General features: G+C 47.4%; 2 non-coding genes across 2 annotated transcripts; both read left to right on the forward strand.

The window, feature by feature from the left end:
• The first annotated feature begins 272 nt into the window (after nucleotides 1-272).
• TRNAN-GUU (transfer RNA asparagine (anticodon GUU)) lies at nucleotides 273-345 on the forward strand. Its single transcript has one exon. It is a non-coding gene; the product is annotated as a tRNA-Asn (tRNA).
• Nucleotides 346-3079: 2734 nt separating this feature from the next.
• Nucleotides 3080-3152, forward strand: TRNAN-GUU (transfer RNA asparagine (anticodon GUU)). Its single transcript has one exon. It is a non-coding gene; the product is annotated as a tRNA-Asn (tRNA).
• Nucleotides 3153-17048: the final 13896 nt, after the last annotated feature.

Raw genomic sequence — 17048 nt, forward strand, 5'->3', positions numbered from 1 at the left:
CGCGTTCGGCTGTTATCCAATAGGTTGGTGGTTCGAGCCCACCCGGGAGCGGTGTTATGGGATCTCAAATGTAACGTAAAAAGTCAGAGTTTTTCCACAATACCTGACGAACATTTAATTTTTGGGCTTCCGTGGCGCAGTGTTTAGCGCGTTCGGCTGTTAACCGAAAGGTTGGTAGTTCGACCCCACCCGGGAGCGGTGTTATGGGATCTCAAATGTAACGTAAAAAGTCAGAGTTTTTCCACAATACCTGACGAACATTTAATTTTTGGGCTTCCGTGGCGCAGTGGTTAGCGCGTTCGGCTGTTAACCGAAAGGTTGGTGGTTCGACCCCACCCGGGAGCGGTGTTATGGGATCTCAAATTTAACGTAAAAAGTCAGAGTTTTTCCACAATACCTAACGCACATTTAATTTTTGGGCTTCCGTGGCGCAATGGTTAGCGCGTTCAGCTGTTAACCGAAAGGTTGGTGGTTCGAGCCCACCCGGAAGCGGTGTTATGGGATCTCAAATGTAACGTAAAAAGTCAGAGTTTTTCCTCAATACCTGACAACCATTGAATTTCTGAGCTTCCGTGGCTCAATGGTTAGCGCGTTTGGCTGTTATCCAATAGGTTGGTGGTTCGAGCCCACCCGGGAGCGGTGTTATGGGTTCTCAAATGTAACGTAAAAAGCCAAAGTTTTTCCAAAATACCTGACGACCATTTATTGTTTTGGCTTCCGTGGCGCAATGGTTAGCACGTTCGGCTGTTAACCAATAGGTTGGTGGTTCGAGCCCACCCGGGAGAGGTGTTGTGGGGTCTCAGATGTAGCGTGAAAAGTCATAACTTTTCCACAATACCTGACAACCATTCAATTTCTTAGCTTCCGTGGCTCAATGTTTAGCGCGTTAGGCTGTTAACCAATAGGTTGGTGGTTCGAGCCCTCCCGGGAGCGGTGTGATGGGATCTCAAATGTAACGTAAAAAGTCAGAGTTTTTCCACAATACCTGACGAACATTTAATTTTTGGGCTTCCGTGGCGCAATGGGTAGCACGTTCGGCTGTTAACCGAAAGGTTGGTGGCTCGAGCCCACCCGGGAGCGGTGTTATGGGATCTCAAATGTAACGTAAAAAGTCAGAGTTTTTCCACAATACCTGACGAACATTTAATTTTTGGGCTTCCGTGGCGCAATGGTTAGCGCGTTCAGCTGTTAACCAATAGGTTGGTGGTTCGAGCCCACCCGGGAGAGGTGTTGTGGGGTCTCAGATGTAGCGTGAAAAGTCATAACTTTTCCACAATACCTGACAACCATTCAATTTCTTAGCTTCCGTGGCTCAATGTTTAGCGCGTTAGGCTGTTAACCAATAGGTTGGTGGTTCGAGCCCTCCCGGGAGCGGTGTGATGGGATCTCAAATGTAACGTAAAAAGTCAGAGTTTTTCCACAATACCTGACGAACATTTAATTTTTGGGCTTCCGTGGCGCAATGGGTAGCACGTTCGGCTGTTAACCGAAAGGTTGGTGGCTCGAGCCCACCCGGGAGCGGTGTTATGGGATCTCAAATGTAACGTAAAAAGTCAGAGTTTTTCCACAATACCTAACGAACATTTAATTTTTGGGCTTCCGTGGCGCAATGGTTAGCGCGTTCAGCTGTTAACCAATAGGTTGGTGGTTCGAGCCCACCCGGGAGAGGTGTTGTGGGGTCTCAGATGTAGCGTGAAAAGTCATAACTTTTCCACAATACCTGACAACCATTCAATTTCTTAGCTTCCGTGGCTCAATGGTTAGCGCGTTAGGCTGTTAACCAATAGGTTGGTGGTTCGAGCCCACCCGGGAGCGGTGTTATGGGATCTCAAATGTAACGTAAAAAGTCAGAGTTTCTTAACAATACCTGACGAACATTAAATTTTTGGGCTTCCGTGGCGCAATGGTTAGCGCGCAGCGCGTTCAGCTGTTAACCGAAAGGTTGGTGGTTCGAGCCAACCCGGAAGCGGTGTTGTGGGTTCTCAAATGTAACGTAAAAAGTCAGAGTTTTTCCACAATACCTGACAACCATTCAATTTCTGAACTTCGGTGGCTCAATGGTTAGCGCGTTCGGCTGTTATCCAATAGGTTGGTGGTTCGAGCCCACCCGGGAGCGGTGTTATGGGATCTCAAATGTAACGTAAAAAGTCAGAGTTTTTCCACAATACCTGACAACCATTCAATTTCTGAGCTTCCGTGGCTCAATGGTTAGCGCGTTCGGCTGTTATCCAATAGGTTGGTGGTTCGAGCCCACCCGGGAGCGGTGTTTTGGGATCTCAAATGTAACGTAAAAAGTCAGAGTTTTTTAACAATACCTGACGAACATTAAATTTTTGGGCTTCCGTGGCGCAATGGTTAGCGCGCAGCGCGTTCAGCTGTTAACCGAAAGGTTGGTGGTTCGAGCCAACCCGGAAGCGGTGTTGTGGGGTCTCAAATGTAACGTAAAAAGTCAGAGTTTTTCCACAATACCTAACGAACATTTAATTTTTGGGCTTCCGTGGCGCAATGGTTAGCGCGTTCAGCTGTTAACCGAAAGGTTGGTGGTTCGAGCCCACCCGGAAACGGTGTTATGGGATCTCAAATGTAACGTAAAAAGTCAGAGTTTTTCCACAATACCTGACAACCATTCAATTTCTGAACTTCGGTGGCTCAATGGTTAGCGCGTTCGGCTGTTATCCAATAGGTTGGTGGTTCGAGCCCACCCGGGAGCGGTGTTATGGGATCTCAAATGTAACGTAAAAAGTCAGAGTTTTTCCACAATACCTGACAACCATTCAATTTCTGAGCTTCCGTGGCTCAATGGTTAGCGCGTTCGGCTGTTATCCAATAGGTTGGTGGTTCGAGCCCACCCGGGAGCGGTGTTATGGGATCTCAAATGTAACGTAAAAAGTCAGAGTTTTTCCACAATACCTGACGAACATTTAATTTTTGGGCTTCCGTGGCGCAGTGTTTAGCGCGTTCGGCTGTTAACCGAAAGGTTGGTAGTTCGACCCCACCCGGGAGCGGTGTTATGGGATCTCAAATGTAACGTAAAAAGTCAGAGTTTTTCCACAATACCTGACGAACATTTAATTTTTGGGCTTCCGTGGCGCAGTGGTTAGCGCGTTCGGCTGTTAACCGAAAGGTTGGTGGTTCGACCCCACCCGGGAGCGGTGTTATGGGATCTCAAATTTAACGTAAAAAGTCAGAGTTTTTCCACAATACCTAACGCACATTTAATTTTTGGGCTTCCGTGGCGCAATGGTTAGCGCGTTCAGCTGTTAACCGAAAGGTTGGTGGTTCGAGCCCACCCGGAAGCGGTGTTATGGGATCTCAAATGTAACGTAAAAAGTCAGAGTTTTTCCTCAATACCTGACAACCATTGAATTTCTGAGCTTCCGTGGCTCAATGGTTAGCGCGTTTGGCTGTTATCCAATAGGTTGGTGGTTCGAGCCCACCCGGGAGCGGTGTTATGGGTTCTCAAATGTAACGTAAAAAGCCAAAGTTTTTCCAAAATACCTGACGACCATTTATTGTTTTGGCTTCCGTGGCGCAATGGTTAGCACGTTCGGCTGTTATCCGAAAGGTTGGTGGTTCGAGCCCACCCGGGAGCGGTGTTATGGGATCTCAAATGTAACGTAAAAAGTCAGAGTTTTTCCACAATACCTAACGAACATTTAATTTTTGGGCTTCCGTGGCGCAATGGTTAGCGCGTTCAGCTGTTAACCAATAGGTTGGTGGTTCGAGCCCACCCGGGAGAAGTGTTGTGGGGTCTCAGATGTAGCGTGAAAAGTCATAACTTTTCCACAATACCTGACAACCATTCAATTTCTTAGCTTCCGTGGCTCAATGGTTAGCGCGTTCAGCTGTTAACCGAAAGGTTGGTGGTTCGAGCCCACCCGGGGGCGGTGTTATGGGATCTCAAACGTAACGTAAAAAGTCAGAGTTTTTCCACAATACCTGACAACCATTCAATTTCTGAGCTTGCGTGGCTCAATGGTTAGCGCGTTCGGCTGTTATCCAATAGGTTGGTGGTTCGAGCCCACCCGGGAGCGGTGTTATGGGATCTCAAATGTAACGTAAAAAGTCAGAGTTTTTCCACAATACCTGACAACCATTCAATTTCTGAGCTTCCGTGGCTCAATGGTTAGCGCGTTCGGCTGTTATCCAATAGGTTGGTGGTTCGAGCCCACCCGGGAGCGGTGTTATGGGATCTCAAATGTAACGTAAAAAGTCAGAGTTTTTCCACAATACCTGACGAACATTTAATTTTTGGGCTTCCGTGGTGCAGTGGTTAGCGCGTTCGGCTGTTAACCGAAAGGTTGGTGGTTCGACCCCACCCGGGAGCGGTGTTATGGGATCTCAAATGTAACGTAAAAAGTCAGAGTTTTTCCACAATACCTAACGAACATTTAATTTTTGGGCTTCCGTGGCGCAATGGTTAGCGCGTTCAGCTGTTAACCGAAAGGTTGGTGGTTCGAGCCCGCCCGGAAGCGGTGTTATGGGATCTCAAATGTAACGTAAAAAGTCAGAGTTTTTCCTCAATACCTGACAACCATTGAATTTCTGAGCTTCCGTGGCTCAATGGTTAGCGCGTTTGGCTGTTATCCAATAGGTTGGTGGTTCGAGCCCACCCGGGAGCGGTGTTATGGGATCTCAAATGTAACGTAAAAAGTCAGAGTTTTTCCACAATACCTGACGAACATTTAATTTTTGGGCTTCCGTGGCGCAATGGTTAGCGCGTTCAGCTGTTAACCAATAGGTTGGTGGTTCGAGCCCACCCGGGAGAGGTGTTGTGGGGTCTCAGATGTAGCGTGAAAAGTCATAACTTTTCCACAATACCTGACAACCATTCAATTTCTTAGCTTCCGTGGCTCAATGTTTAGCGCGTTAGGCTGTTAACCAATAGGTTGGTGGTTCGAGCCCACCCGGGAGCGGTGTTATGGGATCTCAAATGTAACGTAAAAAGTCAGAGTTTTTCCACAATACCTGACGAACATTTAATTTTTGGGCTTCCGTGGCGCAATGGTTAGCGCGTTCAGCTGTTAACCGAAAGTTTGGTGGTTCGAGCCCACCCGGGAGCGGTGTTATGGGATCTCAAATGTAACGTAAAAAGTCAGAGTTTCTTAACAATACCTGACGAACATTAAATTTTTGGGCTTCCGTGGCGCAATGGTTAGCGCGTTCAGCTGTTAACCGAAAGGTTGGTGGTTCGATCCCACCCGGAAACGGTGTTATGGGATCTCAAATGTAACGTAAAAAGTCAGATTTTTTCCACAATACCTGACAACCATTCAATTTCTGAGCTTCCGTGGCTCAATGGTTAGCGCGTTCGGCTGTTAACCAATAGGTTGGTGTTTCGAGCCCACCCGGGAGCGGTGTTATGGGATCTCAAATGTAACGTAAAAAGTCAGAGTTTTTCCACAATACCTGACGAACATTTAATTTTTGGGCTTCCGTGGCGCAATGGTTAGCGCGTTCAGCTGTTGACCAATAGGTTGGTGGTTCGAGCCCACCCGGGAGAGGTGTTGTGGGGTCTCAGATGTAGCGTGAAAAGTCATAACTTTTCCACAATACCTGACAACCATTCAATTTCTTAGCTTCCGTGGCTCAATGTTTAGCGCGTTAGGCTGTTAACCAATAGGTTGGTGGTTCGAGCCCACCCGGGAGCGGTGTTATGGGATCTCAAATGTAACGTAAAAAGTCAGAGTTTTTCCACAATACCTGACGAACATTTAATTTTTGGGCTTCCGTGGCGCAATGGTTAGCGCGTTCAGCTGTTGACCAATAGGTTGGTGGTTCGAGCCCACCCGGGAGAGGTGTTGTGGGGTCTCAGATGTAGCGTGAAAAGTCATAACTTTTCCACAATACCTGACAACCATTCAATGTCTTAGCTTCCGTGGCTCAATGGTTAGCGCGTTAGGCTGTTAACCAATAGGTTGGTGGTTCGAGCCCACCCGGGAGCGGTGTTATGGGATCTCAAATGTAACGTAAAAAGTCAGAGTTTTTTAACAATACCTGACGAACATTAAATTTTTGGTCTTCCGTGGCGCAATGGTTAACGCGCAGCGCGTTCAGCTGTTAACCGAAAGGTTGGTGGTTCGAGCCCACCCGGAAGCGGTGTTGTGGGGTCTCAAATGTAACGTAAAAAGTCAGAGTTTTTCCACAATACCTAACGAACATTTAATTTTTGGGCTTCCGTGGCGCAATGGTTAGCGCGTTCAGCTGTTAACCGAAAGGTTGGTGGTTCGAGCCCACCCGGGAGCGGTGTTATGGGATCTCAAATGTAACGTAAAAAGTCAGAGTTTTTTAACAATACCTGACGAACATTAAATTTTTGGGCTTCCGTGGCGCAATGGTTAGCGCGCAGCGCGTTCAGCTGTTAACCGAAAGGTTGGTGGTTCGAGCCAACCCGGAAGCGGTGTTATGGGATCTCAAATGTAACGTAGAAAGTCAGAGTTTTTCCACAATACCTGACAACCATTCAATTTCTGAGCTTCCGTGGCGCAATGGTTAGCGCGTTCGGCTGTTAACCAATAGGTTGGTGGTTCGAGCCCACCCGGGAGCGGTGTTATGGGATCTCAAATGTAACGTAAAAAGTCAGAGTTTTTCCACAATACCTGACGAACATTTAATTTTTGGGCTTCCGTGGCGCAGTGGTTAGCGCGTTCGGTTGTTAACCGAAAGGTTGGTGGTTCGACCCCACCCGGGAGCGGTGTTATGGGATCTCAAATGTAACGTAAAAAGTCAGAGTTTTTCCACAATACCTGACGAACATTTAATTTTTGGGCTTCCGTGGCGCAATGGTTAGCGCGTTCAGCTGTTAACCGAAAGGTTGGTGGTTCGAGCCCACCCGGGAGCGGTGTTGTGGGGTCTCAGATGTAGCGTGAAAAGTCATAACTTTTCCACAATACCTGACAACCATTCAATTTCTTAGCTTCCGTGGCTCCATGGTTAGCGCGTTAGGCTGTTAACCAATAGGTTGGTGGTTCGAGCTCACCCGGGAGCGGTGATATGGGATCTCAAATGTAACGTAAAAAGTCAGAGTTTTTCCACAATACCTAACGAACATTTAATTTTTGGGCTTCCGTGGAGCAATGGTTAGCGCGTTCGGCTGTTATCTAATAGGTTGGTGGTTCGAGCCCACCCGGGAGCGGTGTTATGGTTTCTCAAATGTAACGTAAAAAGCCAAAGTTTTTCCAAAATACCTGACGACCATTTGTTGTTTTGGCTTCCGTGGCGCAATGGTTAGCACGTTCGGCTGTTAACCGAAAGGTTGTTGGTTCGAGCCCACCCGGGAGAGGTGTTGTGGGGTCTCAGATGTAGCGTGAAAAGTCATAACTTTTCCACAATACCTGACAACCATTCAATTTCTTAGCTTCCGTGGCTCAATGGTTAGCGCGTTAGGCTGTTAACCAATAGGTTGGTGGTTCGAGCCCACCCGGGAGCGGTGTTATGGGATCTCAAATGTAACGTAAAAAGTCAGAGTTTTTCCACAATACCTAACGAACATTTAATTTTTGGGCTTCCGTGGCGCAATGGTTAGCGCGTTCAGCTGTTAACCAATAGGTTGGTGGTTCGAGCCCACCCGGGAGAGGTGTTGTGGGGTCTCAGATGTAGCGTGAAAAGTCATAACTTTTCCACAATACCTGACAACCATTCAATTTCTTAGCTTCCGTGGCTCAATGGTTAGCGCGTTAGGCTGTTAACCGAAAGGTTGGTGGTTCGAGCCCACCCGGAAGCGGTGTTGTGGGGTCTCAAATGTAACGTAAAAAGTCAGAGTTTTTCCACAATACCTAACGAACATTTAATTTTTGGGCTTCCGTGGCGCAATGGTTAGCGCGTTCAGCTGTTAACCGAAAGGTTGGTGGTTCGAGCCCACCCGGAAACGGTGTTATGGGATCTCAAATGTAACGAAAAAAGTCAGAGTTTTTCCACAATACCTAACGAACATTTAATTTTTGGGCTTCCGTGGCGCAATGGTTAGCGCGTTCAGCTGTTAACCAATAGGTTGGTGGTTCAAGCCCAACCGAGAGAGGTGTTGTGGGGTCTCAGATGTAGCGTGAAAAGTCATAACTTTTCCACAATACCTGACAACCATTCAATTTCTTAGCTTCCGTGGCTCAATGGTTAGCGCGTTAGGCTGTTAACCGAAAGGTTGGTGGTTCGAGCCCACCCGGAAGCGGTGTTGTGGGGTCTCAAATGTAACGTAAAAAGTCAGAGTTTTTCCACAATACCTGACGAACATTTAATTTTTGGGCTTCCGTGGCGCAATGGTTAGCGCGTTCAGCTGTTAACCAATAGGTTGGTGGTTCGAGCCCACCCGGGAGAGGTGTTGTGGGGTCTCAGATGTAGCGTGAAAAGTCATAACTTTTCCACAATACCTGACAACCATTCAATTTCTTAGCTTCCGTGGCTCAATGGTTAGCGCGTTAGGCTGTTAATCGAAAGTTTGGTGGTTCGAGCCCACCCGGAAGCGGTGTTGTGGGGTCTCAAATGTAACGTAAAAAGTCAGAGTTTTTCCACAATACCTAACGAACATTTAATTTTTGGGCTTCCGTGGCGCAATGGTTAGCGCGTTCAGCTGTTAACCGAAAGGTTGGTGGTTCGAGCCCACCCGGAAACGGTGTTATGGGATCTCAAATGTAACGTAAAAAGTCAGAGTTTTTCCACAATACCTAACGAACATTTAATTTTTGGGCTTCCGTGGCGCAATGGTTAGCGCGTTCAGCTGTTAACCAATAGGTTGGTGGTTCGAGCCCACCCGGGAGAGGTGTTGTGGGGTCTCAGATGTAGCGTGAAAAGTCATAACTTTTCCACAATACCTGACAACCATTCAATTTCTTAGCTTCCGTGGCTCAATGGTTAGCGCGTTAGGCTGTTAACCGAAAGGTTGGTGGTTCGAGCCCACCCGGAAGCGGTGTTGTGGGGTCTCAAATGTAACGTAAAAAGTCAGAGTTTTTCCACAATACCTAACGAACATTTAATTTTTGGGCTTCCGTGGCGCAATGGTTAGCGCGTTCAGCTGTTAACCGAATGGTTGGTGGTTCGAGCCCACCCGGAAACGGTGTTATGGGATCTCAAATGTAACGTAAAAAGTCAGAGTTTTTCAACAATACCTGACAACCATTCAATTTCTGAGCTTCCGTGGCTCAATGGTTAGCGCGTTCGGCTGTTATCTAATAGGTTGGTGGTTCGAGCCACCCGGGAGCGGTGTTATGGGATCTCAAATGTAACGTAAAAAGTCAGAGTTTTTCCACAATACCTGACGAACATTTAATTTTTGGGCTTCCGTGGCGCAATGGTTAGCGCGTTCAGCTGTTAACCGAATGGTTGGTGGTTCGAGCCCACCCGGGAGCGGTGTTATGGGATCTCAAATGTAACGTAAAAAGTCAGAGTTTTTCCACAATACCTAACGAACATTTAATTTTTGGGCTTCCGTGGAGCAATGGTTAGCGCGTTCGGCTGTTATCTAATAGGTTGGTGGTTCGAGCCCACCCGGGAGCGGTGTTATGGGTTCTCAAATGTAACGTTAAAAGCCAAAGTTTTTCCAAAATACCTGACGACCATTTATTGTTTTGGCTTCCGTGGCGCAATGGTTAGCACGTTCGGCTGTTAACCGAAAGGTTGGTGGTTCGAGCCCACCCGGGAGCGGTGTTATGGGATCTCAAATGTAACGTAAAAAGTCAGAGTTTTTTCACAATACCTGACAACCATTCAATTTCTTAGCTTCCGTGGCTCAATGGTCAGCGCGTTAGGTTGTTAACCAATAGGTTGGTGGTTCGAGCCCAACCGGGAGCGGTGTTATGGGATCTCAAATGTAACGTAAAAAGTCAGAGTTTTTTTAACAATACCTGACGAACATTAAATTTTTGGGCTTCCGTGGCGCAATGGTTAGCGCGCAGTGCGTTCAGCTGTTAACCGAAAGGTTGGTGGTTCGAGCCCACCCGGAAGCGGTGTTGTGGGGTCTCAAATGTAACGTAAAAAGTCAGAGTTTTTCCACAATACCTAACGAACATTTAATTTTTGGGCTTCCGTGGCGCAATGGTTAGCGCGTTCAGCTGTTAACCGAAAGGTTGGTGGTTCGAGCCCACCCGGAAACGGTGTTATGGGATCTCAAATGTAACGTAAAAAGTCAGAGTTTTTCCACAATACCTAACGAACATTTAATTTTTGGGCTTCCGTGGCGCAATGGTTAGCGCGTTCAGCTGTTAACCAATAGGTTGGTGGTTCGAGCCCACCCGGGAGAGGTGTTGTGGGGTCTCAGATGTAGCGTGAAAAGTCATAACTTTTCCACAATACCTGACAACCATTCAATTTCTTAGCTTCCGTGGCTCAATGGTTAGCGCGTTAGGCTGTTAACCGAAAGGTTGGTGGTTCGAGCCCACCCGGAAGCGGTGTTGTGGGGTCTCAAATGTAACGTAAAAAGTCAGAGTTTTTCCACAATACCTAACGAACATTTAATTTTTGGGCTTCCGTGGCGCAATGGTTAGCGCGTTCAGCTGTTAACCGAATGGTTGGTGGTTCGAGCCCACCCGGAAACGGTGTTATGGGATCTCAAATGTAACGTAAAAAGTCAGAGTTTTTCAACAATACCTGACAACCATTCAATTTTTGGGCTTCCGTGGCGCAATGGTTAGCGCGTTCAGCTGTTAACCGAAAGGTTGGTGGTTCGAGCCCACCCGGAAACGGTGTTATGGGATCTCAAATGTAACGTAAAAAGTCAGAGTTTTTCCACAATACCTAACGAACATTTAATTTTTGGGCTTCCGTGGCGCAATGGTTAGCGCGTTCAGCTGTTAACCAATAGGTTGGTGGTTCGAGCCCACCCGGGAGAGGTGTTGTGGGGTCTCAAATGTATCGTGAAAAGTCATAACTTTTCCACAATACCTGACAACCATTCAATTTCTTAGCTTCCGTGGCTCAATGGTTAGCGCGTTCGGCTGTTATCCAATAGGTTGGTGGTTCGAGCCCACCCGGGAGCGGTGTTATGTGATCTCAAATGTAACGTAAAAAGTCAGAGTTTTTCCACAATACCTGACGAACATTTAATTTTTGGGCTTCCGTGGCGCAATGGTTAGCGCGTTCAGCTGTTAACCGAATGGTTGGTGGTTCGAGCCCACCCGGGAGAGGTGTTGTGGGGTCTCAAATGTAACGTAAAAAGTCAGAGTTTTTCCACAATACCTGACGAACATTTAATTTTTGGGCTTCCGTGGCGCATTGTTTAGCGCGTTCAGCTGTTAACCGAAAGGTTGGTGGTTCGGGCCCACCCGGGAGAGGTGTTGTGGGGTCTCTGATGTAGCGTGAAAAGTCATAACTTTTCCACAATACCTGACAACCATTCAATTTCTGAGCTTCCGTGGCGCAATGGTTAGCGCGTTCAGCTGTTAACCGAAAGGTTGGTGGTTCGAGCCCACCCGGGAGCGGTGTTATGGGATCTCAAATGTAACGTAAAAAGTCAGAGTTTTTTAACAATACCTGACGAACATTAAATTTTTGGGCTTCCGTGGCGCAATGGCTAGCGCGTTCAGCTGTTAACCGAAAGGTTGGTGGTTCGAGCCCACCCGGGAGCGGTGTTATGGGATCTCAAATGTAACGTAAAAAGTCAGAGTTTTTTAACAATACCTGACGAACATTAAATTTTTGGGCTTCCGTGGCGCAATGGTTAGCGCGCAGCGCGTTCAGCTGTTAACCGAAAGGTTGGTGGTTCGAGCCCACCCGGAAACGGTGTTATGGGATCTCAAATGTAACGTAAAAAGTCAGAGTTTTTCCACAATACCTGACAACCATTCATTTTCTGAGCTTCCGTGGCTCAATGGTTAACGCGTTCGGCTGTTAACCAATAGGTTGGTGGTTCGAGCCCACCCGGGAGCGGTGTTATGGGATCTCAAATGTAACGTAAAAAGTCAGAGTTTTTCCACAATACCTGACAACCATTCAATTTCTGAGCTTCCGTGGCTCAATGGTTAACGCGTTCGGCTGATATCCAATAGGTTGGTGGTTCGAGCCCACCCGGGAGCGGTGTTATGGGATCTCAAATGTAACATAAAAAGTCAGAGTTTTTCCACAATACCTGACGAACATTTAATATTTGGGCTTCCGTGGCGCAATGGTTAGCGCGTTCAGCTGTTAACCAAAAGGTTGGTGGTTCGAGCCCACCCGGGAGAGGTGTTGTGGGGTCTCAAATGTAACGTAAAAAGTCAGAGTTTTTCCACAATACCTCACGAACATTTAATTTTTGGGCTTCCGTGGCGCATTGTTTAGCGCGTTCAGCTGTTAACCGAAAGGTTGGTGGTTCGGGCCCACCCGGGAGAGGTGTTGTGGGGTCTCTGATGTAGCGTGAAAAGTCATAACTTTTCCACAATACCTGACAACCATTCAATTTCTGAGCTTCCGTGGCTCAATGGTTAGCGCGTTCGGCTGTTAACCAATAGGTTGGTGGTTCGAGCCCACCCGGGAGCGGTGTTATGGTATCTCAAATGTAACGTAAAAAGTCAGAGTTTTCCACAATACCTGACGAACATTTAATTTTTGGGCTTTCGTGGCGCAATGGTTAGCGCGTTCAGCTGTTAACCGAAAGGTTGGTGGTTCGAGCCCACCCGGGAGAGGTTTTGTGGGGTCTCAAATGTAACGTAAAAAGTCAGAGTTTTTCCACAATACCTGACGAACATTTAATTTTTGGGCTTCCGTGGCGCATTGTTTAGCGCGTTCAGCTGTTAACCGAAAGGTTGGTGGTTCGAGCCCACCCGGGAGAGGTGTTGTGGGGTCTCAGATGTAGCGTGAAAAGTCATAACTTTTCCACAATACCTGACAACCATTCAATTTCTGAGCTTCCGTGGCTCAATGGTTAGCGCGTTCGGCTGTTAACCAATAGGTTGGTGGTTCGAGCCCACCCGGGAGCGGTGTTATGGGATCGCAAATGTAACGTAAAAAGTCAGAGTTTTTCCACAATACCTGAAGAACATTTAATTTTTGGGCTTCCGTGGCGCAATAGTTAACGCGTTCAGCTGTTAACCGAAAGGTTGGTGGTTCGAGCCCACCCGAGAGAGGTGTTGTGGGGTCTCAAATGTAACGTAAAAAGTCAGAGTTTTTCCACAATACCTGACGAACATTTAATTTTTGGGCTTCCGTGGCGCATTTTTTAGCGCGTTCAGCTGTTAACCGAAAGGTTGGTGGTTCGAGCCCACCCGGGAGAGGTGTTGTGGGGTCTCTGATGTAGCGTGAAAAGTCATAACTTTTCCACAATACCTGACAACCATTTAACTTCTAAGCTTCCGTGGCTCAATGCTTAGCGCGTTCGGCTGATATCCAATAGGTCGGTGGTTTGAGCCCACCCGGGAGCGGTGTTATGGGATCTCAAATGTAACATAAAAAGTCAGAGTTTTTCCACAATACCTGACGAACATTTAATATTTGGGCTTCCGTGGCGCAATGGTTAGCGCGTTCAGCTGTTAACCGAAAGGTTGGTGGTTCGAGCCCACCCGGGAGAGGTGTTGTGGGGTCTCTGATGTAGCGTGAAAAGTCATAACTTTTCCACAATACCTGACAACCATTTAACTTCTAAGCTTCCGTGGCTCAATGCTTAGCGCGTTCGGCTGATATCCAATAGGTCGGTGGTTTGAGCCCACCCGGGAGCGGTGTTATGGGATCTCAAATGTAACATAAAAAGTCAGAGTTTTTCCACAATACCTGACGAACATTTAATTTTTGGGCTTCCGTGGCGCATTTTTTAGCGCGTTCAGCTGTTAACCGAAAGGTTGGTGGTTCGAGCCCACCCGGGAAAGGTGTTGTGGGGTCTCTGATGTAGCGTGAAAAGTCATAACTTTTCCACAATACCTGACAACCATTTAACTTCTAAGCTTCCGTGGCTCAATGCTTAGCGCGTTCGGCTGTTATCCAATAGGTTGGTGGTTCGAGCCCACCCGGGAGCGGTGTTATGGGATCACAAATGTAACGTAAAAAGTCAGAGTTTTTCCACAATACCTGACGAACATTTAATATTTGGGCTTCCGTGGCGCAATGGTTAGCGCGTTCAGCTGTTAACCGAAAGGTTGGTGGTTCGAGCCCACCCGGGAGAGGTGTTGTGGGGTCTCAAATGTAACGTAAAAAGTCAGAGTTTTTCCACAATACCTGACGAACATTTAATTTTTGGGCTTCCGTGGCGCATTTTTTAGCGCGTTCAGCTGTTAACCGAAAGGTTGGTGGTTCGAGCCCACCCGGGAGAGGTGTTGTGGGGTCTCTGATGTAGCGTGAAAAGTCATAACTTTTCCACAATACCTGACAACCATTTAACTTCTAAGCTTCCGTGGCTCAATGCTTAGCGCGTTCGGCTGATATCCAATAGGTTGGTGGTTCGAGCCCACCCGGGAGCGGTGGTATGGGATCTCAAATGTAACATAAAAAGTCAGAGTTTTTCCACAATTCCTGACGAACATTTAATATTTGGGCTTCCGTGGCGCAATGGTTAGCGCGTTCAGCTGTTAACCGAAAGGTTGGTGGTTCGAGCCCACCCGGGAGAGGTGTTATGGGATCTCAAATGTAACGTAAAAAGTCAGAGTTTTTCCACAATACCTGACGAACATTTAATTTTTGGGCCTCCGTGGCGCATTGTTTAGCGCGTTCAGCTGTTAACCGAAAGGTTGGTGGTTCGGGCCCACCCGGGAGAGGTGTTGTGGGGTCTGTGATGTAGCGTGAAAAGTCATAACTTTTCCACAATACCTGACAACCATTCAATTTCTGAGCTTCCGTGGCTCAATGGTTAGCGCGTTCGGCTGTTAACCAATAGGTTGGTGGTTCGAGCCCACCCGGGAGCGGTGTTATGGGATCTCAAATGTAACGTAAAAAGTCAGAGTTTTTCCACAATACCTGACAACCATTCAATTTCTGAGCTTCCGTGGCTCAATGGTTAACGCGTTCGGCTGTTAACCAATAGGTTGGTGGTTCGAGCCCACCCGGGAGCGGTGTTATGGGATCTCAAATGTAACGTAAAAAGTCAGAGTTTTTCCACAATACCTGACGAACATTTAATTTTTGGGCTTCCGTGGCGCAATGGTTAGCGCGTTCAGCTGTTAACCGAAAGGTTGGTGGTTCGAGCCCACCCGGGAGAGGTGTTGTGGGGTCTCAAATGTAACGTAAAAAGTCAGAGTTTTTCCACAATACCTGAAGAACATTTAATTTTTGGGCTTCCGTGGCGCAATAGTTAACGCGTTCAGCTGTTAACCGAAAGGTTGGTGGTTCGAGCCCACCCGAGAGAGGTGTTGTGGGGTCTCAAATGTAACGTAAAAAGTCAGAGTTTTTCCACAATACCTGACGAACATTTAATTTTTGGGCTTCCGTGGCGCATTTTTTAGCGCGTTCAGCTGTTAACCGAAAGGTTGGTGGTTCGAGCCCACCCGGGAGAGGTGTTGTGGGGTCTCTGATGTAGCGTGAAAAGTCATAACTTTTCCACAATACCTGACAACCATTTAACTTCTAAGCTTCCGTGGCTCAATGCTTAGCGCGTTCGGCTGATATCCAATAGGTCGGTGGTTTGAGCCCACCCGGGAGCGGTGTTATGGGATCTCAAATGTAACATAAAAAGTCAGAGTTTTTCCACAATACCTGACGAACATTTAATATTTGGGCTTCCGTGGCGCAATGGTTAGCGCGTTCAGCTGTTAACCGAAAGGTTGGTGGTTCGAGCCCACCCGGGAGAGGTGTTGTGGGGTCTCTGATGTAGCGTGAAAAGTCATAACTTTTCCACAATACCTGACAACCATTTAACTTCTAAGCTTCCGTGGCTCAATGCTTAGCGCGTTCGGCTGATATCCAATAGGTCGGTGGTTTGAGCCCACCCGGGAGCGGTGTTATGGGATCTCAAATGTAACATAAAAAGTCAGAGTTTTTCCACAATACCTGACGAACATTTAATTTTTGGGCTTCCGTGGCGCATTTTTTAGCGCGTTCAGCTGTTAACCGAAAGGTTGGTGGTTCGAGCCCACCCGGGAAAGGTGTTGTGGGGTCTCTGATGTAGCGTGAAAAGTCATAACTTTTCCACAATACCTGACAACCATTTAACTTCTAAGCTTCCGTGGCTCAATGCTTAGCGCGTTCGGCTGTTATCCAATAGGTTGGTGGTTCGAGCCCACCCGGGAGCGGTGTTATGGGATCACAAATGTAACGTAAAAAGTCAGAGTTTTTCCACAATACCTGACGAACATTTAATATTTGGGCTTCCGTGGCGCAATGGTTAGCGCGTTCAGCTGTTAACCGAAAGGTTGGTGGTTCGAGCCCACCCGGGAGAGGTGTTGTGGGGTCTCAAATGTAACGTAAAAAGTCAGAGTTTTTCCACAATACCTGACGAACATTTAATTTTTGGGCTTCCGTGGCGCATTTTTTAGCGCGTTCAGCTGTTAACCGAAAGGTTGGTGGTTCGAGCCCACCCGGGAGAGGTGTTGTGGGGTCTCTGATGTAGCGTGAAAAGTCATAACTTTTCCACAATACCTGACAACCATTTAACTTCTAAGCTTCCGTGGCTCAATGCTTAGCGCGTTCGGCTGATATCCAATAGGTTGGTGGTTCGAGCCCACCCGGGAGCGGTGGTATGGGATCTCAAATGTAACATAAAAAGTCAGAGTTTTTCCACAATTCCTGACGAACATTTAATATTTGGGCTTCCGTGGCGCAATGGTTAGCGCGTTCAGCTGTTAACCGAAAGGTTGGTGGTTCGAGCCCACCCGGGAGAGGTGTTATGGGATCTCAAATGTAACGTAAAAAGTCAGAGTTTTTCCACAATACCTGACGAACATTTAATTTTTGGGCCTCCGTGGCGCATTGTTTAGCGCGTTCAGCTGTTAACCGAAAGGTTGGTGGTTCGGGCCCACCCGGGAGAGGTGTTGTGGGGTCTGTGATGTAGCGTGAAAAGTCATAACTTTTCCACAATACCTGACAACCATTCAATTTCTGAGCTTCCGTGGCTCAATGGTTAGCGCGTTCGGCTGTTAACCAATAGGTTGGTGGTTCGAGCCCACCCGGGAGCGGTGTTATGGGATCTCAAATGTAACGTAAAAAGTCAGAGTTTTTCCACAATA

The sequence above is a fragment of the Phalangium opilio genome, unplaced genomic scaffold, assembly GCF_054372755.1.
Source record: "Phalangium opilio isolate 3A_F unplaced genomic scaffold, DU_Popi_V2 ptg000505l_1, whole genome shotgun sequence".
Classification (NCBI taxonomy): Eukaryota; Metazoa; Arthropoda; class Arachnida; order Opiliones; family Phalangiidae; genus Phalangium; species Phalangium opilio.